General features: G+C 38.6%; 1 non-coding gene across 1 annotated transcript; it reads left to right on the top strand.

The window, feature by feature from the left end:
* Positions 1-6,958: 6,958 nt before the first annotated feature.
* Positions 6,959-7,066, top strand: LOC122241698. The gene has a single exon (XR_006221932.1). It is a non-coding gene; the product is annotated as a U6 spliceosomal RNA (small nuclear RNA).
* Positions 7,067-24,219: the final 17,153 nt, after the last annotated feature.

The following is a 24,219-nucleotide window of genomic DNA, read 5'->3' as shown; positions in this document are numbered from 1 at the left end:
GGGCCAGTTTCCTATTTCACCTGGGAAGCTCCCTAGGAGTTTGCAAACCAACAGACAATACCTAGGGAATATCTTTTCTCCACATCCTGGCCAACACTTGTTATCTCTTGTTTTTCCTTTTTTTCTTTTTTTTAAGTTTATTTATTTATTTTGAGAAAGAGACATGGAGGAGGGAAGAGAGAGGAGAGAGACAATCCCAGGCAAGCTCCAATACTGTCAGTGCAGAGCAGGACACGGGGCTCAAACCCATGAATCATGAGATCACTACCTGAGCTGAAATCCAAGAGTTGGTTACTCAACCAACTGGACAACCCATGCCCCCCAACTCTTGTTTTTCGTGACAGCCATGTCTGACAGGTGTGAGGTGTTATCTCTCTGTGATTTTGATTTGTATTTCCCTGATTATGAGTGGTGTTGGGCATCTTTGATGTGCCTGTTGGCCATTTGGATGTCCTTTTTGGAAAAATGTCTATTTAGGTCCTCTGTCCTAAAGCCAGATTGTTCATTGTTATTGAGTTATATGAGTTCTTTCTATATTTTGGATATTAATCCCTTATCAGATAAATGATTTACAAATAGTTTCTCCCATGCCATAGGTTGCCTTTTCATTTTGTTGATAATTTCCTTTGCTGTACAGAAGATTTTTAGCTTGTGGCAGTCTCACTTATTAATTTTTTTTAAATTTTATTGCTTGTGTTCTGATATTATGTCCACAAAACTTGTTGCCAAGACAAATATTAGGAAACTTTCCCTCTATCTTTTCTTCTAAGCGCTTAATGGTTTCAGGTCTTATGTTTAAGTCTTTAACCCATTTCAAGTTAATTTTCATGGGTGGTATAAGATAGGGATCCAGTTTTGTTTTTCTGCAAGTGGATATCCAGTTTTCCCAGCACCACTGACTGAAGAAACCTTCCTTTTCCCCCTTGAGTGTTCTTGACTCCCTTGTCACATATTACTTGAACCGCGAACTTTCCAGTCACTCAACTACTTGTCATAACTACCTTATAAAGTAGAAATTATTAGTTATTCCTACTTCACATGAAGTACAGTGAAGCCCGGTGAGTTCACGTAACTTGCCCAGTGTGACACAGATAGTAACTGGCCACACCAGCTTTGCGAGGTTTCTCAGACTCTGCAGCCTGGACTCACACTATGGTTCTAGTTAAGCAGGGCACAGAGGTCTTTGGCAAATGCCTTTCATCTGGGAAAAGGTTTCTTATGGCGAAACACACCTAAGTGATGTCAGTTTACAACCAAATGGACCTTAGAGCAAGCAAAAGACAGCACCACAACACCCTTCTCCCTTAAGCCATTTGTCTGAAAAGGATGTTTGTAAATACACCTGGGCTTTGAGGACTGGATCCAGCCTGAACAAGCTGATCTCCCAGAGCTTTGTGCTGGAAAACGTGAGTGCAGTGGCCACACCATGGAGATTTCCAAGCTGACCATGCAGCTGTTTCCATTAAAAAAAAAATCTATGGAAGGTGATGTTTATGATATTGTCTCTGTTATGCTAAAGGGTAAGGAATCCCCACTTGCTCTGTTTATACAATTTGGGGGAATCAGAGTACAATTTTGCCTCTTTCATCTTAAGGCTCTGAAAGGGGTTTAGCACGAATGCTAATGAATTAAAAAAGCGATGTTAGTATCTGTTGGTGGGAATGCAAACTGGTACAGCCACTCTGGAAAACAGTGTGGAGGTTCCTCAAAAAATTAAAAATAGACCTACCCTATGACCCAGCAATAGCACTGCTAGGAATTTACCCAAGGGATACAGGAGTACTGATGCATAGGGGCAAATGCACCCCAATGTTTATAGCAGCACTTTCAACAATTGCCAAATTATGGAAAGAGCTTAAATGTCCATCAACTGATGAATGGATAAAGAAATTGTGGTTTACATACACAATGGAGTACTACGTGGCAATGAGAAAGAATGAAATATGGTGTTTTGTAGCAACGTGGATGTAACTGGAGAGTGTGATGATAAGTGAAATAAGCCATACAGAGAAAGACAGATACCATATGTTTTCACTCTTATGTGGATCCTGAGAAACTTAACAGAAACCCATGGGGAAGGGGAAGGAAAAAAAAAAGAGGTTAGAGTGGGAGAGAGTCAAAGCATAAGAGACTCTTAAAAACTGAGAACGAACTGAGGGTTGATGGGGGGTGGGAGGGAGGGGAGGGTCGGTGATGATGGGTATTGAGGAGGGCACCTTTTGGGATGAGCACTGGATGTTGTATGGAAACCAATTTGACAATAAATTTCATATATTGAAAAAAAAAGTGAGGTTATCTTAGTTGGGATAAGATGAAAAACAAAGAAGTAGAAATATGTCCCAGAGGAATGAATTTACTATTTTCTTCTTCTTCTTCTTCTTCTTTTTTTTTTTTTTTTTTTTGCTTTTGACATGAAACCTACAACACGGTCTTTGGCCATGCCGGGTCGTCTCCATACACATTTCCTGTGGTGTTTGGGCCTCAGGGGAACAGTGGCTGCTGTACCTCATACTTGTCATCATGAAATGAATTTTTTTTCTCCCAAAAAACACAGCTTGCTGTTCTTGTGACAGTGTCACCAGTGAGCCATATTTCTTAAAAACATTCACCGAGCTCCTCAGAGGAAATTGTTTATTCTGCTTAGAAGTTTTGCATCAAGATCTTGCCTCTGCCCTGGACAGACTAATCTCTGTCATTATGACAATTTTCACGTACTTATACTTGGTGACAAGTCATAAATTTATGAAGCCAATGGAGATATGGCTCAACAACCTGGTCTTTATCTTCTTTGGGGAGAAAGATGATATGAAACCATGTTAAGCTGAAATTTTTGGAGCAATAAGCGACTCAATTTGAAATAAACATCAGTAAAGGACATAAAGATGCCATGGAACATTTCCACCGAATTGTTTAGGCCACTCTCTTAGTCAAGTCCGAACTATGGCATTATCTATTCTTTCTGCTCAGTGAAGCCAGGCTCACACTTAGAATGGGATTAAAAACAAAAAGATTTCAGGCTTGTACAATCCATATGTTTAGTGCTGGTACTTGAGAAATTAATATATATATATATATTTATATTTATAAATATATATATATATATATATATATATATATATATATATATATATAAAACCCAAACATATTCTTTACTCCGAGGCTCCAGGAAAAGCATTAGACTCAAATGAGTGGGCAGCATTACATCAATCTAATTTCAAGATTGATATGGATGGCCAACGAAACCCTGCAGTTCCAAATTGCTTCAAAGAATTTTACCATAATGACTATAATGCAATTTTGATGAGTTAAAGATAAATATCAAAAACTAATGGCAAGCAGACAGTTTTGAAAAAGGAATCAGTTGCATCCTTTCATTCAATACAATGTTGGCAATTAACAGTGTAATTTGGTCATAATACGAAGGTGTACTCATTAATTTATCAACTGTCAATTATGTAGAGAGCACAGCATTAGGCACTAGAATTTTTCATTCATTCAACAAATAATTATTGAGTGGTTTCCTGTGCAGAATACTCTTTTGGAGCTGCGGAAATAGCAGTAAAACTCATGTGAAATTCCTACACTCGTTGAACTCATGTTCTAATGGAGAAGACGCAAAATAGGACAAATAAATTAGAGTTTGCTTGAAAGTGTTAAGTACTAAAGAAACAATTATATAAAATGGGAAAGAGGATAGAGACTACTGTTATAGGATGGTGAGGAAGCCACCTTTCAGATGGGTTGTCCGGGAAAGACTCTCAGAAAAGGTGATGTTTGAATGAAGACCAGGAATAAGCCAGGAAACTAACCACAAGGGTGTCTAGGAGAAGAGCCCATGAGGTAGAAGGAATAGTAAGCGAGGAGGGAACAATGTGCTTAGCATTTGGTGGAAGAGTGAGGAGTTCATGGTCATTTGGTGAATGGCCGAGGAGAGAGTAGTAGAAGACAGAGCCAGAGAGATCAAGGGAATGGCTGATAGAGGGTCTTGGAGTCATGCAAACCCTGTCATTATGTCTCGGTAGACTGGGAACCAGTGGAGGGTTTTAGTAGGGAGCTCATCTGATTTATGATTTGGGAGGACCGCTCCAATTGCTACAGTGAGACTGGTGTGCAGAGATGGATCAGATAGGGTCCTCATATCAATGGACTCACCTTTCATTTGAAAGGCTCTGACAGATATAGGTTCACTGCAGTGGGACAGATGTCACTAGAGAATTCAGTGTGTGATGAGGTTTGAGAGTTAAACTCTTCTCACCCCTTCAACCGCTCCAATCTGGTTTCCACCTCTGTAATTCTGCTGAGATGGTTTTTGTCAAGAACTCTCATGACTTTCGTGTTGCCAAGTTCAATGTCCTTCCTTTTAAATCATCACCATCGCTGAAGCCCCAACCACAGTTGTAACTTCTAATGTTGCCCATCTTGAAATATTCTCTTCTCTACCACTGCCATGTAAGGCCCATGTTTGCCTCTTATTTGTCTTTACATGTGCTCACTTGACAAGCGAATCCTTCTCTCCCTTCATCATCGGTCCTCAAACCTCTATCGAAGGTTGTCACATTGAACAACTCTAAGGGGCCCACTTACAACAAACTCTAAGGGACTGGTGTTTTTTGGGAGTTGGAAAAATGTTACTTGGCATAGCATGAAATAAAGTATCTCTGTCTTGATCTTTCCCTTGTTTTGGTTTTCTTTCTTTACTCCATCTTAATTGTGCAAGATGCTTCAAATAAATTATTATAAGATAGTTTTCTGTGTAACACACTCATATGTAGTTGATTGCTGGACATCCCCAGTTGGGTGTCTCAAATGTACTTCAAGATTTTTAGGTCTCCAAGTGAACTCAAGGACTTCCCTTCATGCAAGGTCCTCTTCCCATGTTCTGCGGTAAATGGATAACACTACCAGTCACCCTGCTAGGCAAACTAGAACCCTTAGAGTCCCCTCTGATATGTCTACTTCTGTACCCTCCAAATCCAAATCCATTATCCAGTCTACTGGCTTATTTCCTCAAGCCATTGTCATAATCCGAGATGCCTTCTTCTCCTGCCCTCTCTTCTTCCAGGAATCCTTTCTCAGACCTACAGTCATAGATAGTTTTCAAAACTCTGATTAAAATCTTTTAAAATATTGTGATGGATTTCCTTTTCCCCCTGTTTTTACTTGAAAAAAAATATCATTAACTTTAAGTCTCCATTTGTTAAATTTTGTCACTATCTGCCACTACTAATGTATTTTGCTCTGACGCTTTTCTTTATCATTTTTGCATTCCTGTTGTTACTGGCCACTTAAAATTTATGTGAGCAGCTCTATTACACACAAGGGCCTTTCCACCTAAGAGGCTGCGGTAGATACCGTCATTTATTTAACTGTATCTTTTACTGAAGCAAGTAACCCCTGAGACACACAAAGTATCCAGAAAGATCTGGAACCTGGCATTTCTGGAAAAACTACCACGATGGAGTTTATGTGGAACATTTTAAAATTTAATCAGAATTGAAAAACTTCTGGGCAAAAACTACAATCTGGTGTATTTAGGGGGTTGTGTGGAAGGTCCATGGGGACTGTGTGGGTTCCAACTTCATAATGGTGGTGTTCTAAGTGTGTTTTTCGGGACAACTTACACGAGCTCTCCATGTTCCACTTTGTTCTATAAACAAAGTTTCAGTGAACATTACAAAATGAGAATGAATAAATAATAAAGAACTGACATATATCTGATTAACTCTCATTAGATATTTTTTTAAACATTTTTTTTAACGTTTATTTATTTTTGAGACAGGGAGAGACAGAGCATGAACGGGGGAGGGTCAGAGAGAGAGGGAGACACAGAATCTGAAACAGGCTCCAGGCTCTGAGCTGTCAGCACAGAGCCCGACGCGGGGATTGAACTCACGGATCGCGAGATCATGACCTGAGCCGAAGCCGGATGCCTAACCAACTGAGCCACCCAGGAGCCCCGGTCTCATTAGATATTTAGTTCTGTGACCTGCACTTCTGATACTATGTTGCTTTAATTTCCCTTTCAACAAATGTCCTCACTGGCTAAAGACACGGCTGCTTCGATTTTATTTATTTTAACCTTTTTCCTGTGTATTTATTTATTTTGAGAGAGAGAGAGAGAGTGCACATGCAGGGGAGAGTCAGAGAGAGAGGGGAGAGAGAGAATCCCAAGCAGGCTCTGAGAGGTGAGTGTGAGAGCCCGAAGTGGGGCTCACACCCACGGACTGTGAGATCATGGCCTGAACTGAAATCAAGCTTCAGACACTTAACCAGTTGAACCACCCAGGCATCCCAACTGCTTCTTTGATTTTAGACATGGTAGACTGTTTTGGTCTATAAAGCCTTTCTCTGCCTGCGTGTGGTGAGCTCAGCGTAACAGGTGTACGTCAAGGAGGGAAAGAAGGCACGACACCATCACCTGCCATTAGAAGAGCTGTCTGAATCACTACGAGGTATTTCCGAGTCTACCACCATGTTTTGGCATCTATTGGGAAAGCTCTCACTGCAAACAAAAGGTTAATAGTTTTGCTTTTCCAGCTGTTTCACTGGGGCCAGATGTCTGAGTAGCTCAAAATACTTAGCTGCATATTAGGGCCACACAATCTGCTGCTGCTTGTCAGGAGAGCTGTTAACTTCTGTAGAATGTTGCTCTGAATGCCATTAAGGTTTGAATTAAAATAAATTTGCTAAGTGGCTTGTATATTCGTGCTGGGACAAGAATTAGTCTATCGGAAGCAAAAGCACATGATTTCCCTTCTACCTGATCTGAGGGACACTCTCAGGCTTGATACCGACCCTCTCCACCGTCTGTGTTCCCTGGCTGGCTTTCGCAGTTCTGCAAGTTGCCTGCACAATGCCGTATGCATCCCCAAACCTTCTCTCCACGTGGAATCTTATACGATGGAAAGAATTCTTGGAAAACCCGTTAAGGGTTTATGCTCATCGAGAGTACTGTTGTGTGCTCGCTTCGGCAGCACACGTGACTAAAATTGGAATGACACAGCGAAGACTGGCATGGTCCCTGCGCAGGGATGACACATAGATTCATGAGAATAGTGTCGTAACAGTGAACAATTATCTACTGTCCTACAGATTATAAATGATAAGATGCCATGCATGTCTTAGATTCGGACAATCTAAGTTCAAAGTTAAATTTAAGTCAAGTTTGAGTTTAAATTTAGTGCTTAGTTCTTTACGTACTGTATCTGCAGGCCACATCTCACATCTGGCCCATTTGCATACATGCTCTCTCATTTATTCCTTATAATTATTGCAAGAGGCAGTTATATTTGCTATCTTCATTCTCGTGAAGGGGAAACTGAGACGAGGTACTGGTGACGCTGGGATTGAACTGTAACTTAGTTAACTAATTCCATGGGCCAAGAGTTTTGTATTGTTTCTTGCTTGGATCAGTACAGATTGCTTCCTCTGTGGCAACTATTGACAACCACACAAATAAAGGTTTTGGTGCTGCGACTGGCAGAGAAGGCGGGAGCATTTCAGAGTTCAGTTCCTAGCTGAGCGAGGGCCTGGGAGCCTGAGGAAGCAGCCTAGCTTCGAGGAGGTTCTCAGGATCAACACCTTCTTTCTGCTTTCTCAATGTGTTTGGCAATTGCCACAGTGAACAGTTTCTGTCATTTTCACCTAAGATATCTTTGAATTAGTCCCATAAGCTGTTTACACATATTGATGCCATACAACTTGCCCCTTTTCAAAAGAGAAAAATACAAAACTTGTAAGTGTTTTTTTTTTTTAATTAACATTTATTTATTTTTGAGAGAGACAGGAAGAGTGAGAGTGGGGAAGGGGCAGAGAGAGAGGGAGACACAGAATCTGAAGCAGGCTCCAGGCTCTGACCTGTCAGCACAGACCCTGACGTGGGGCCCGAAATCATGAAACCTGAGATCATGACCTGAGCCGAAGTCGGAAGCTTGACCGTTGAAGCTGATGGAGCCACCTAAGGGCCCCAAAACTCGTAACCTTGAAACAAAATTATTCCTGTAGTACTGTGGAATGTAGGGAGCTTTCATTTCATTTTTAACAAGAAAATTTGCATTTCATGGGAAAGGGAGAGAGAGAGAGAGAGAGAGAGTGTGTGTGTGTGTGTGTGTGCGCGCATGTGCGTGCCCGCACATACACACATCCATGATGGTCCTGATAATTATGAAAAATTATTTTTACTTAATTAGTTTACTTAACTATAGAAAATGATCTTGCAAAGATACATGCACTATCCACCTTTTACCAAAGAACTTCAGAAAACTGAATTAATGTATCTAACTAGCATTTTGTTTACATTCTTCTGTCTTCTCTATGTTCTTCCTTAATAATCAAGTGTAGCATAAAATAAGAACCCTGCCGCTATTGACATAATTTATAGAAATGTATTAGGATGGCTAAACTGACACATTATCTTGTATTTTACGTGGATATTAAGGTATTCAGAGCCTTAGGAAAAGTGATAAAGAGGGAAAGTAAGATCGGGACAGACTAGGACTTACTAAGAAATTTTCGAAACAATGCAAAGAGTGCACAACTGTGCTAAAATCAATAGGGGGTGCGATTTCATTAGAAGTGTCATATTTCAAGAAGTTTTAATACCGGTGTTCCATTTCTCATTTAAATATCTCTAAAGTCTTCTAGGTCCAGAAGAATGAGACAGAATAAGGAAAATCTTCCTTATGTCTCCCAAACAAAAAGGAAGGGTAGCTAAAAATGTATTTTTATGTTAAATGATATACGTAGACTTACCTTTAAAAGGGGAAGAGGAAATCTCCACTGATACCTAGGATAAATAGAAAATAACTTTAAATATCTACGAGAAGGGGAAGAAGACAGATTTTACTCAAAGTAATTAGATTGACAACAGGCTTTTTATCATTAAAAAAAGAATAAGGTCAATAAACTGTCATCTTTATGGTATCCAACTTGAGAGTGCTTAGGCTAGCTATGCCATTATACTGCCCGGAAGATGTCAGAATAAAGTCAAGGCATGTAAGAGATACAAAGTCTATGAAAGCTTATTATCCATCGACCCATCTGGAAGAAACCACTGAGGATGTAGCTAAGGAGGAAAACATTGAATCTAGCTGGGAAAAGTGAGGTTCAAATGGCACTGTAACCAAAAAAAGTTCAAATATGTGATATTAGTTTCCCATCGCTGCTTGTAACAAATACCCACAAGCTTAGTGATTCAAAGCCACCAATTTATTGTCGCCAAATCTGGAGGTCAGAAGTTTAAAATTGTTCTCACTAGGCTAAAATCACGGTGTCAGCGGGTTTGATGTATTTCAGATACCTTGAGGAGAGTACACTTTCTTGCCTTTTTCCAGCTCTCAAGGCTACATGCATTTTTTTTGGCTCATGGCTCTTTTCTTCATCTTCAGAGCCAACTAAAGTAGCATCTTGAAATCTCCATTTTCTCCCTCTGCTTTCCACATTTCCTTGTCTGACTCTCTGGCCATCGTCTTTCCCTTCTAAGGACACTTTTGATTTCTTTGAGCTCACACAGATAACCCAGGAAAAGCTCCCCACTTTGAATCCTCTAACTTAATCACATGCTCAGTCTCCTTTTTTGCCATGTACGGTAACATATTCACAGATTCCAGGGAATAGAACACAGACATTTTAGAAAGACCCTTTATTCCATTTGCCACACATTGATCAAGCTAAAAAATCAAATACTGTAGAAGTAAAAGAAAGACAGTAGCTTCATTTTTTTTAGAATAAAACAAGGGAGAGCAGCAATATTAATCATCTAGTAAAAAAAGGATCAAATTAATTTTAAAGAAAATAGAGGGCAGAAAATTATAAAAAGACAAAAATGCACAGTTGAGAAATTCAACAAATGAAAGGGTTGATCACTTGAAAAGACTAATAATTTTGACAAACTACTGGCAAGACTAACCAAGAAAAAGTGTTTAATGCACAAATCCCCCATAATGGAAAACACATACATGAAAAGTTAATACAAGGATATTGTAAACAACTCTATGTAAATCAACTTGAAAAAACAGAAGAAATAAAAGAAATCTTAGGAAAATGCAATTTAACAAAACACACCCGAGAAAAAATAGAAACTCTGAATAGTCCTAGATCTATGATATAAATTTAATTCATAATTAATGGGAGAAAACTACCCAAATCCTTTTCAAAGTCCAGAATAAACTTGAAACCAAAGCCTTTCAAAATATTACAAGACAAAATTACTAGCTAATTTTTCTCATAAACATGTAAAAAACCCTGGTGCAAAAAAAAAAAAAAATCCAGAGATATACTAATAGGATAATACATCAAAAATAAATGAGTTTTAGTCCAGGAATACAAAGTAGGCTTAACATTTGAAAATGAAACGTGTAATTCACCATAAAAATGAGAAATTTATTTGATCATTAAAAAAATTAATGTTTACTTATTTTTGAGAGACAGAGCACAAGCAGGGCAGAGAGAGAGGGAGACACAGAATCCAAAGCAGGTTCCAGGCTCCGAGCTGGCAGCACAGAGCCTGATGCAGGGCTTGAACCCACGGACTGTGAGATCATGACCTGAGCCTAAGTCGGATGCTTAATTGACTGAGCCACCCAGGCGCCCCTGTTTGATCATTTTAACAGTTGTGGAAAGTGCATTTGATATAACTTAGCACCTATTCATGATGGGATTGTGTACTTAGAAAATCCAAAAAAGGCTAAAGATAAATTATTAGTAATTGAGTAAATTCAGTTAGGTCACTGGATTTACTCTCAATACTTTATATACTTTGTAAACATATATTGCCACAAATAATTGAAAGATAAAATTTTAAAAATGGATAGCACTAATAGTACCATAAAGCAACTCTAGAAATAAATCTAGAAGAGATTTGGAAGACATTGACACAAAGAACTATAAAATATTACTGAGGGGAATTACAGAACATCTAAATAAAAGGAATGACATTTCATGTTTAGGGATTAAAGGCTCAATGAAATATTGGTAGGGCTTCCTAAAAGTCAGGCCATTGATTTATTACAATTTCAACTAAAATCTAAGCTGATTTTTTTTTTTTTTTTGGTGAAAAATTTCACAACGATTTTAAAATGTATATGGAACTAAAGAAGAGCAAGGAAGGTGAAATTAATCTTGGAGAAAAACAAGTTAGGCAACCTACCTTTGTAGATGTCAGCATTTATTATATTATAGTAAGGGAGGCAGTATGGTATTAATGTAAAAAAGTACGCAAATAGAACAATGAAGGAGAAAGGAGTAGATTGTCTAACGAATAATGTTATGTCAATAAAATATCCATATAGAAAAAATGATCCGAACCTCTGTTTTACACCATGCATGGAAATTAGTTTGAGGTGGATTGTAACTCTAATATGAAAGGTAACACAATAAAGTCTATAGAAGATTACATATGAGGATATTTTTATCATCTTCGAGTAGACAAAGTTTTCTTAAATAGGACATGTAAAGCTCTGATTATAAAGGAAATGACTGGTAGATTTCATTGTAGTAAAATTAAGACTCTGTGCTCCTCAGAACATATTCTTAAGGCTGTGAGAATCAACCTCCTTCCGAGAGTCCTGGATTTCTAGCAGTCACTAAAAAAAGGCAGACAGTGCAATTTTAAAATTGAGAAAAAGACTTAAAAGTCACTCGCTAAAAAGTCTGCTACAATTGCTAGTAAGCATGAAAACGTGCTGTACATGATTAGCTATCATAGAAATAAAAACTATACTACAATCAGATGCTATCACCTATGTATCAGAATGACTATAATTGAAAACAAAACCAAAACAATTCTTTAATACTAAAATAGTTCTTTAGTATGAAAAGGGTCTCATATTGCTTGTGGGAGTGTAAATTGGTACAGTCCCTTGGAAATCTGTTTTGCAGTATCCACTAAAGTTCAATGCTTGCATACTGTATGGTCAGAAGTTCCAGCTCAAAGTATGTACCCAAAAGAATGGCCCGCACATATTCATGAAAAGATATATAGAGACGGATGGGTGTATCTATACAGTAAAACCTTGGTATGTGAATAACTTGTTCTGTGAGTGTTCTGCGAGACAAGCAAACATTTCTAATAAATTTGTTTTTATTTTTTTAAATGTTTATTTTTGAGAAAGAGAGAGACAGAGCGTGAGTGGGGGAGGGGCAGAGACAGAGGGAGACACAGAATGGGAAGCGTGTTCCAAGCTCTGAGCCGTCAGCACAGAGCCCGATTATGGGACTCGAACCCATGAGCAGTGAGATCATGACCTGAGCCAGTTGGACGCTTAACCGACTGAGCCACCCAGGGGTCCCTAAATTTTAACTTGATAAGTGAGAGATATCTTGCAATACAAATAGTATGTGATGCCAAATGTCACATGATCACAACTGAGCCAATGGATCTTGAATTTCGCTTTGATATACAAGTGCTTTGGATGTTTCCGGAATGAATTATGCTCACAAACCAAGGCTTCACTGTATGTCTATACTCATAGCTGCAATGTTTATGTTAGTCCAAAGTGGAAATAACCCAAATGTTTATCAGCACAAAGGCAGGTAAGTAAATTTTGGTATATTCATTTGTTTTCTTAATTTCCGTTTCCTTTAAAAAAATTGTTTTTAAAAAGTTTATTTATTTTAAGAGAGAGGGAGAGCACAAGCAGGAGAGGGGCAGAGAGAGAGGGAGAGACAGAGTGCCAAGCAGGCTCTGCACTGTCAGCGTGGAGCCCTCCACGGGGTTCAAACCCAATAACTGTGAGATCATTACCTGAGGTGAAATCAAGACGCACTCAACCAACTGAGCCACCCAGGCACCCCCTTAATTCCTATTTCTCATATTAGCATTATTATAGCAGCTTCATTTTGGTTAGAATACACCAGCTTTTTCCTTGTTTAATAACCTTACACACAAATAATTTGTTATTTTTGATATATGTAATTTAAGCTAATTTATACATACATTATATACATATATATAATATATGTAACTAATTTTGACTTGGTTTTATTTTTTTGCAATCTGAGAATCTCCTTGTTAATAGTTGGGTTTAACTCATTTATATGAGTTGTGTTTATAGGTACGTTTAATGTTATAAGTTATGAAATATTTACATTGTGTGTGAATAGTCACATTCAGAGGGTTTGATGAGGACTTCTGTATTACTAGACTTCTGTATTCTGTTCTATTTCTTGATCAGAGTGGTGCTAAAAATTAATCAAACTGTACATTTAATATGTGTCTTTTGGAACACACTTTATATATCAATTAAAGCACGTCAATTTAAAAATTTACATAAAGTAAGTAAGTTTTAATAAGAATTCAAGGATTTAAGGACATCTCTCCAAAACGGATATGGCATGTGATGAATATGATATTATAATTCTAAATAAAAATATTTACCCAATCCATGCTATAAGCAAAACAAGACAAAACAAAAAGATGATTCAACAGCAAAATATGGAAGGAGAAGTATCAAAATTATTGGAAGGAATAAAAGAGAGCATATTTATGACATCAAGTAAGGAATATATTCTTCAAGAAGAAAGTAAAAAGAAAAATCTCTATTCAAGGAAATATTGTTTAGTCTGATTTCATAAAAAATTAGCATTTTATAGCAACAAAAATAGTCACAAAAAGATGCCGTAAGCAAATGACAGGAAATATGGTCAATTAGGAAAATCAATTTAGAATGTATATAATATTCACAATTTTTGATGGGAATGTAAATTAGAATAAAATTTGAAGAAGTGGAGCATCTGGTGGCTTAGTCCACTGAGTGCCCAACTCTGGATTTCAGCTCAGGTCATGATCTCATGGTTTGTGAGTTCGAGCCCTGCATTGGGCTCTGTGCTGACAGTGTAGAGCTTGCTTGGGATTCTCTCTTTCCCTCTCTCTGCCCCTCCCCCACTCTGTGCGCGTGTGTGCATGCGCGCGCACGTGTGTGCATGCGCGTGCGTGCGCGTGTGTGTGTATGTATAAAGATTATACATACCATATAAAGAATACATTTGTATATATACACAAGGAGTGTATATATAAATATAAACTCCCAGTACAAGTGCTTGGATGTTTATTACAGCAATAATTGCAAACAGAAAAGAGACTATATGACCAAAACATTCTTCAAAAAGACAAATTAAATACAATTAGATATTATGTTAAATAGGGGCACCTGGGTGGCTCAGTCAGTTAAAATGTCCGACTTTGGCTCAGGTCATGATCTTATGGTTCATGAGTTTGAGCACTAGGGCAGGCTCTGTGCTGACAGCTCAGAGCCCAGAGCCTGCTTTGGATTCTGTGTCTCCCTCTCCTTCTGCCCCTCCCCTGTTTGTACTCTGTCTGTCTCTCTCTGAAAAATAAATAAGCATTAATGTTAAATACAATATAGTATCTATATATCAGATAATAGAAAACATTTATCTCAATAGGTTTACAAAGATAAGTATCCAAGCATATTTTGAATGCAGCAAGATGTATGCAGTGATCACATTTATATAAATAAACACTTACACACATTCAATGTGCGAATTTGTTAAACCAATGCAATGCATCCTTTTCGAAAATTAGTGTGTGTGTGTGTGTGTGTGTGTGTGAGTAAAGCTATAAAAGTGGTTTGATGGTAGAGATTGCTTCTGATGACCAGGGCTGAGAAATAGGAAGGGGATAGGGAAAATGACATAGGGTATGCTGCGAAATTAGAATTTACCTCATTTCTAAAAATTAGGTTTTTTTTTCAAATTTTAAACATTTGAAGCAAATATTAAAGAATTGTAAATGCTTACAATTCTTGGTGGCGTAATTCATATGTGATAATTTCATTGTTCAATATGTTATAAAAGTGCTCTGGAAGGCTTTTTAATTGGTGAGATAAATAGGTCCATTTAGGTGGCCAGGAGTGTTGGCGAAGTGATTTGGAGACCAAATGAAAAGTCGACTCGGGACCCTGATAAAAGAAGTTAGCAACTCATGCTGGAACGAAGATACAAAGACCCGAGGGAGATACCACTGAAGATTTGCATTTATTATCATGTTTCTGCATTTGAGTTAGAGGAGGGGAAAAGAGAGAAGGGCGGTGGTCGGTGACAATCATTCTTTTATTCATCTATTCATTAACTCAAAAAGGACTTATGGAGCAAGGGCTAAGTATTGCATATTGTCCTAGCTGCCGTCAGTTCACACAGGAAAGTTTCCTTCCGTCTCAAAGAAATGTGGCAAGCCCTCTACTAATAAATGCAAATGGCCACTGTAGTACAGGAGAAAGAATGTGTGTGGGTATTGGAGAAGATCTCCCATTCTGGAAAGATCTCATGTTTTGAAAGATGAGACATTATGGGGAGAGTGGAAGGTAGCTGCAAACCACTACATGTAAAGAAATGGGGAAACGGGGGCAGGAACAATCAGAGACATTTGGGTCACTAAATTCATCTTGTCCTGTTCAAGCAGAGTGTTTTGTGAGAACCAGCCGATCAGAGGCTGTAAATCAGCATGAGACCTCATTGCCAAGAGCCCTTTAGACCGTCCTTCGTTGTTATGGGTGATTGGACGCCATCTAAGCATTTCCAGACTGGGAACGATATAACAATTACTGTTTTGGAAACGGAATCCAGTCAGCTGGGCAGAGGAAAGAACAGAGGCCAGAAACAGAAAGATACATGAGGCTGCTAAAGAAAACCATAGACTAATAAGATAGAGGTAGTGTGGGTGGAAAGGAGGGGAGAATTTAAAAATGAAAGTGGTATAGTATGGGGAGATTTGCTGGCTCTTTGCATACGGGGAGGCAGGGAGCAGAGAGGTGATAATGACTGAATTTTCATTAGGCATCAGATAAGCACTTTTAAGTCATCCAATGATGTCCAGTTGGCAGGTGGAAATAGGAAAACCAATTATGGGTCTTCGTCTGCCTATGAATTTCAGGAAGCCTGTATTGAAGCCAGTTCCCCTTTTAGTCAGGAATCCCATTTGGGCTAATAAGCTTCAGAACCATGGCTTACTTCGTGTCATGGCTTTGGCTGTGGCAGGAAAGTTTATTTATTGAATTGGAAGTTATTCTCCTGAAGTACAATCAGTATGGATGCACATATAAGGGGAACTCTTTCTCTCTCGACAGCATTACCACAAAGTGAAAATTTCCACACAGAACTGGACAAATATTAATGTAGGAAGACACTGAGGAAGGACACTAATTGGTTTACCGGAAAGGGTCTGATTCAGATAAACTAATACATGTAGACAGTCTCAAATATAATGACCTTCTCCGCTCTTAGAGTGTCATGATATGAAAATATTCCATGGCCATTCAGACAGCAATCACTTGCACGCGCAAGGTTTTTAAAAAGGAAAAGGAAAACCTAACGCCTTTGACACCTGGAAGCATGATTTTAAATAGTTGAGGGAATGATCAACTTAAAGTAGGAAGAGCCAAACTGGGGACTAGGTGCTGAGTCATCACTTTTTCCCATTTTGGGAAGTCAGAGGGTGTCACTGAGTGTTTGCTGGTCACTTGTTTATGACAAGAAATTGATTACTTCCTTTGCCTGAAGTTAAAGAGCTCTGAAGACACTTTGTCGAGATCTGATGTTTTGAGAACACTTACAATCATGAGCTCAGAATTGCTTGAACACATACTCATTGGTCATGCCCTAACTCAGAGCCAGGGTAGAGAATTTGAAAAATGAAATCCAATTGTCAATTTATACAATATGCCTGCAAGTTCTTGAATATCCAATTAAATTGCTAGCTCAACTATGCTTCCTCTAGCAAAAAAAAAAAAAGGATTCTCATTTCCTGAATCCCAATGACATTTTCTTTATCCCCTTGTAAGATGCCTTATTTAGAGAAACACAGTGTGAACTTGTATATTCATCTATTCTGTAATGGTTCACAAGACTGGTCACTTTGCCCTGGGAGAGGGTGGAAAATCAGAAGGAAGTGGATAGTCCCATGTCAATCACTGTAAGAAGAAATTATACTTGAGAACAAGGTAGAAGAAAGCTAGATTAGCCTTGGTCAGAAGGAATCCAGGCAAATAGACCCACCCATAACTTCCATCTCTGTCAAAAAGGCCGTTTTACTCTTGTTGCTATTATGCCAGCACTGGATGCCCACTGTCAGAGGCTGGATGATGCCAGCTGGGTGAAACATTTTGTCAGATTGTGGCTGAGTCCCTTTTCCATGGTAGATGCTCCCTGCTGGGCATTAACATGTGATACAAAGGCCTTCATACTTTTTGCCCACTCTCATGTCTCCACCTCAGACTTCCTTGTCCTTAATTGTCTGATTGTTCCCTATAAAGGACTTGGTCAGTTGACCAGCTCATTGGCCACTGCTCATGAATTCACATATATTCTAATATCTGGATATTTCTCCTCCCACACAAGACATATGACCACTTGTGCTGTTCCAAGCTCTGCCCATCGATAGTATTTTCCATTACTACTTTGGATTGAGGTCATCCTTAAGTTTAATGCAATTATAGTCCATTTTTATCTAGCTATCAAACTTCTCAACTTATCTTTGACTTTCAACAGTTTGATTAAAATGTGTACTGGTGTGGATCTCTGGGTTTACCTAAGTAGAAGTTGTTGAGCTTCTTGGATTTGTATATCTATGTATTTCCTCAAATTTGGGAAGTTTTCAGCCATTATGTTTTCAAATAATTTCTCCGGCTCTGTCTTTATTCTCCTACAATGCCCATCATGTGTCCGCCAGCTAGCCTGAATCTGTCCCATAAATTGAATTTTTTAAGCTCCAATTTTTTAAATAATTTATATCTCCTTTTTGATATTGTTTTTTGATGATAGGCCATTTTCCCATATTTCTTTCAGTTCTTTGTGTTCTTGTTTAGCATGTTTGAGACAGTTGTTTTAAAACTTTTCTTTACTAAATCTCATGCATGTGTTTCTTCAGTGATGGTTTCTGCTTTAGAACACAAAACAAAATCAATGTGAAGAGAAGGACATTGTGTTTTTTTTAATGTTTACTTAGTTATTTTGAGAAAGAGAGAGAGAGTGAGAGCGCAAGCAGGGGAGGGGCAGAGAGAGGGAGAGAGAGAATCCCAAGCAGTCTCTGTGCTGTCCGCATGGAGCTCGATCCCACAAACTGTGAGATCGGGACCTGAGCCGAAATCAAAAGCCAGACACTTAACTCATTGAGGCACCCAGGTGCCCGTGTTCCGTTTTGTTTTTAATTGAGGTATAATTGACATATTTGGGGAGTAAAACATAAAGATTTGACATTTGTATATTACAAAATGGTCACCACAATTAGTTAACATCTGTTATCATACATAGTTACATTCTTTTCTTGTGATATCTTTTAAGATCCACTGTTGCAGTAAGTTTTAAATATGCAAAACAATAATGTTAACTATAGTCACTGTGTTTTACATTACTTCCCCAGGACTTACTGACTTTATAACTGGGGGTTTACTTCCCTCTTCCCCACCATATACATGATTGCTTTTCAATGCCTTAATTTCTCGAAGAATTTTACCTCAGCTCTTCCGGGCCTTAGAAATGTGTTCTAATGCATTTCTCTGCCATAGTCCCTTGCCTTCATATATCTGTAGGTTTAGTCTCTCCACAGTTTCCACACAATGTGCTACCCATCACTGCCTGCCATGGCTTCCACCAGCTATGCCACTTTTCCTATCTGACCTCCAAGTCAGGTGAGACTGGAATCAGTACCCTGGCAGTCCCAAGGGAGACTAGAACATACTAAAAAATTCCAGTCTGCTCCTTTCATCCAGAGGGAAAGAATGGAGACTTAAGCCACTTTCTCCTGACCATGCTGTGCTGGCCCAGAAAGGGGATGGGGCAAGGTGAATGAAATCACTGAAAATTTCCAAAACTGGAACAGGTTCAGCTCCTTCCCCCATCAGAGCAGTTGTATTTGTCTTTATTTCTGCCAAGAACACTTTTTTTCAGAACATTGAAGATATCCTTCTTATCTTCTTGTTCTCAACTCAGATGACATACCTTCAGAAGATCTTTCTTGACCACCACAATTAAGGTAGCTGTTGCTTTTTTATTTGCTTCAGCTAACCTATCTGTTGCTTATGTTTCTCCCCTGTTCAGATATTAGGACAACAGTAACAACAATAGTAGCACTGAGAAGTGACTGTGGCTTCCTCTGATCTCAAAGGTGCTCATCTAAATTTCAGTTCTACTGGAAATTGGCATAGCAGGGGACACACAGGCATCTAATTCTCACAGCTGGGATTTGGAGTTATTGTATTCTGCCATAAGGAAGTCAGGGAGGTTCTTTTTATCCCAGTCGGTGAAGCTAAGTTTATAGGTTTCATAAATTAGTTTGTATACATCAATTTTTATTTAAAATAAGGTTGTGCTTTAATTTTTAAATAACGAAATATGCATGACATCTGCATTTAGAATTAATGAATGCTATATTCCCCCCCCCAAATTTCTTATGTAGCCCTTCTTTATCTATTTACTTACATTAAAAAAACAATTATAGATATAGTGAAAGCCGCTTTCCCTCATGTATTACAACTCCAAGTTTCCCCAGACTTAGTGACTAACATGGATTTCAGTTATTCCAGCAAGGCCAGATGGATTTCCAGGATATCCCTCACCCCTTGATTCTTATCGCACATATATTCTATAAATCAATGTTTCTCAGTCTTTACTGTGTATATGAACCACCTGTTGCCACATGACCTTCTCCCTCTTCAAACACAGAAACATACAATCTTCCTTATGCTGGATTCCTCTTATGCTTCAAATTTCTCTCTTAAAGAGCCTGTCGATATTAAGGACAGTGTTAGGTCCACTGGACCTTCCAGTGTTAGGTCCACTGGAAGATAATACCCTTATCTAAAAGTCAACTGACTTGAGATTGTTTTAAGGTTTCTTTATTTTGAGAGAGAGCACGTGAGCATGAGTTGGGGAGGGGCAGAGAGAGAGAGAGAGAGAATCCCAAGGTGGGGTTTGAACCCATGAACCATGAGATCATGACCTGAGTTGAAATCAAGAGTAAGACACTTAACTGACTGAGCCACCCAGAAGCCCCTGATTTGCGATGTTAATCACATCTATAAAATCTTTTCACCTCAGCCCCTAGGTTAGTGCTTGACTGAATAACCGGACGAGAGTATGTGTATCTCAAGGGCCAGAAATTTGGGGGACTGCCTTAGAGTTCTCCCTAACACACCTGCTAAGTCCAGGACAGGTGTTCACTTAAAGTAAAAGTCAGTACGGCCTCTGGAATTTCCCCACGTTGGAACGAGGAGCTGGCTATACAAGTATGATCACAAAGTGCTTGCATTCAGTACTTCCACAAAATGGTTATTTTTTCACATTAGATTTGCTAAGTGCAATTCTATTCATGAGAGACAGTCAAGTTCTAGAACTTCAAAGTGTTTATTATCTAGTAAACATAGGAGTAAAAAATTTGAATACGTATTTTAATGGAATACATGGTTTAATAAGGCAAACAAATTATTAAGGAAATACATATTATATATTTTACATATTAATATTATATCTGTAATTTATATATATACTTATATAAAGCATATATATATATATATATATATATATATATTCATACATACCGTAAATTAATGATGAGTGCTATCGATGACAGCAGACCTGGTCCAAGGATCCAGGGAGGGAGGAGAGCCCACAAGAGCAGCCAAGAGGGTCCTTGCCTTCATGCAAGGTGGAAATCAAATGTGAGCCAGCAGGAGGAAGTCAAATGTGAGCCATCTTCCTAAAGCAGAGTTTAAGGAAGATATATATATATATATATATATATATATATATATATATATATATATATAAATGGAGCATCCAGGAGACTCAGAAAGGAAAAGAGGAAGCCTCCTTTTTTGTTCAGGGTGTAAGGGTTTTTACTGAGGATGGTGATCTGGTGCCCACATCTTCTCAGGCATCCAGGAACCAGTGAAAACAAACATGGGGGCCCAGGGATTATTCCTTGGAGCCAGGGGACCTTAGCTTGGAGATATCTAGCACAGGTGGTCTAGAATATGCATATGATAACTTCCTCTGGTCATTCTCACCTGGTCCTTCCTTATGTAATTTATTCCAGAGAATCATTAACTCCTTGTCTCTTACAGGGAGGACATAGGCTATTTGCATTACAAGGCTATGTGTAGAGTTGGGAGGGCAGTGCAGATCCTGGCAAGAATAGAAGCCAGAAAAGAAGCAAAGGAGAAACACAGCTTTTTCTCTCCTGGGTTCCCCTTGGCTTCCCTGTCTCACTATGAAGAGAAACAAACAAAAGAATGATGTAGTAAAGAGTGGGGGGTATATTAGGTGAGCTATTCAGAGAAGAACTGTGGGAACAGGCCAAGTCAGAGCAGAACCCAGAAGGAAGTGAAGGAATAGACCAGAAATTGATCCCAAGTCCAAGTCCAAGGTTGTCACAATCTCGGTCTTCTTAAAGACCAAGGCACTGAGTCGGAGGTGAAGAGTTTGAAATTCGGTAGGGAAGGAAGGCTAAAGACAGATTACACGGAATTATAATCCAGCATACCTGGCAAGGTAAACGTCACCTGAAAGCTTGTAAAATATGCAGAATTTCGGGCCCCACCTCAGACCTGCAGAGTCAGAATCTGCACCTCCACAAGATTCTCAAGTGATTCTCAGGTAATTCAGTTGACATTGAAAGTTTCAAAAGCACTGAGTGCAGACAGAAAACATTGCAGATATTTTTAAATCATTATTGATGAAAAGACATTGGTTTGGAAAAGGGATTGATGTGACCTGATTTTCAGTTATTAAAAGCCACCCCGGCTCTCTGGAGACTAGACTAGGGAGGGGGATATAAGAGTTAGGATGCTAAGCTGTGGTGCAGGTGGGAGAGAGAGTCCTGAGATGCTCTCACTCACCACCTGGAAGATCGGGGTAGGTATAAAACTGTCTGGAATGCATATTTGCAGAGTGATCACGTGGAACAGAACCTGTACATTCTGTCCTTGAAATCAAATCACGTTGATCTTTTCTCAGTTCTCAGATGAAAGTTAATTTGTGACTATTTATTCTTTATTTTTTTTTAACTTTGGCACCTGCTGTTCTGTGCCAATTAGAATTTTAACCTGGAGAAGCAGAGCCGCTATCTACATAATCAAGAAGATAATTAAAAGTGATAGAGCAATTTCAAAATGATTTTAAAATAGATATTTATGAAATTTTCACATAGTAGGAAAGAAAATAATATCTACAAATATAAATAAGGAATCAAAATAGAGAGAGAGAGGGAAAAAGATCTAATCGGAAATTCTGACAATAAAAAAGGTCTTGAAATTAGAAAAACGTTAATTGAAGGGAGAAACTCTTGGCTGAGCCAAAAAAGCGAAATGGGGAGGTGGACAATGGTAATGAATATTTACCTTGAATGCTTTAAATATTGGTAAAAACATGACAACTATGAAGAAGAAGAATAGGAACACTGAGTGTCTATTTAGAAGAGCCAACACACACCTGATAGAAGTTCCAGAAGGAAAGGATGAGACAATATTCAAAGCAGAGAGACAATATTCAAAATGGTACATTTTCTAGAATTGAAAGACAGGTATCTAACAGATGGAAAATACACTCCGAGTAGTAAACAAGATAAAAAAAAATGTCCCTCACTTAGACACATCATGGGAAAACTGATGAATGTTGAAAATGACAAAAAACGTTAAAGATAAAAACCAAGGTTGCAGCAAGGGGAAAGAACCAGATGGACAGAAGTTGCCTGGGAAGCACTCTTTCTGCCTGTGCTGGTGCAGCCATACCAGATGTTAGATGTTCAAGTATTTCCTAACCAGCCTGAGCCTCAGATTATCCTGACCACTGTCCTTTAACTTCTTTAGGACACACTGGATCTCCCCAACATACAAGAGTTAAGAGAGCCCCCCCCTCCCGCCCGCCGGCACAGTAGCATGAATCTCGCGTGTCGTGGCTGCTGCCCATTCTGACTTGTCATGACCTGGGCGCACATTGCATGCAAATATTAAAGACTCATGGCATGGAAATATTAAAATATTACCTGAAGAGATGTAAACGATCACGACCGATAGATGTCAAGTCAGTGTTCAAGCAAACTAGTTTCAAATATTGACAAATCTCAACTTACTGAAAACAAATTGAAAAAACACTTTGTTGGGAATACAAGTGGATCCAAATACGACAAGCAGGAAAAAAAAAGATGAGCAAAGAATGGTGAAATTTACTCAAAGTGGTAGAAAAAATCAACGTCAACACAGCCACTTAAGAAAATTAAAAAAAAAAATGGAAATAGAGTTCTAGGCAAAAATAACAAGGGAAGATTGTATGGGAGAAGAGCAAAGAAATTATAATAGTATTTAAAATCTGCTATGCCCCCACTTCCTTTAGGAGAAAAATCAACATTTAATGAATTTAGGCACAATTAGAGACTGTGCAGCTTTATCTGTATTTATTTATCCTTCATGCTTTGGTGAAAGGCCCATGAATATCTTTTGTTCAGGTTTCTTATGGTAGTTACCATATAGTTTATACATTTCTCCATATAGAAATACACTTTTCTCTCTTTTTCTAATTGTGCAGTTATATCTGGGGTAGAAAGTATGGCTTAGGATACAGGACTGGGGGCATTTTGGATGGCGGATACATATGTATTTTTATATTTTCCTGGCACATCCTTGATTTTGTAATATACAAAAATGTAAATACTCAGTGGAATGAAGAATGTAAGTCTGAAAGTCTGAGGGATAGATTCGCAACTTTGCCTCTCTGCTAAATTACTTGGGGCCATCCATTCATCTCAGAAGTACTCAAGATACTCACTCCTAAAAACACATTATAAAACAATTTCTTAAGATCCCTTCTGCTCTGACAGCTTAGAGTCTGACATATGACTTACAATTTCACTCCGTTTCAGGGGCAGTGCCTCTGGCCAGGCTATTCTAGTCAGCTGTCCATTAGACCAGATAATCTCTAAGAAACTGCAACAAAGTGATTTCAGTTTAACATGCCCAAATTATCCTATATCTTTCACTAGCCTTGGGTAACCTTAAGTACAGGCTTACATGCATCAGGTTGAGGTTCAGAAGAAGGAGATGTGGATGAAAGGAAATAATACCTGTAGTGGAGGGGAGGAGCCTTCACTCTGCATAGTTTCCAGGAGGGGACAACGAAATGCCAAGAGGGTCAAAAAATCATAAATGTCAAACCTGTGGGTGGAGTGAGCATTATTGATGTTGGTTCATGCTTTTGCTTAAGAGGAACTCTGAG

Source organism: Panthera tigris, chromosome C1 (genome assembly GCF_018350195.1).
Source record: "Panthera tigris isolate Pti1 chromosome C1, P.tigris_Pti1_mat1.1, whole genome shotgun sequence".
Taxonomy (NCBI): domain Eukaryota; kingdom Metazoa; phylum Chordata; class Mammalia; order Carnivora; family Felidae; genus Panthera; species Panthera tigris.
The sequence above is the reverse complement of the archived record's forward strand: the minus strand, read 5'-3'. Positions and strand labels throughout refer to the sequence as shown.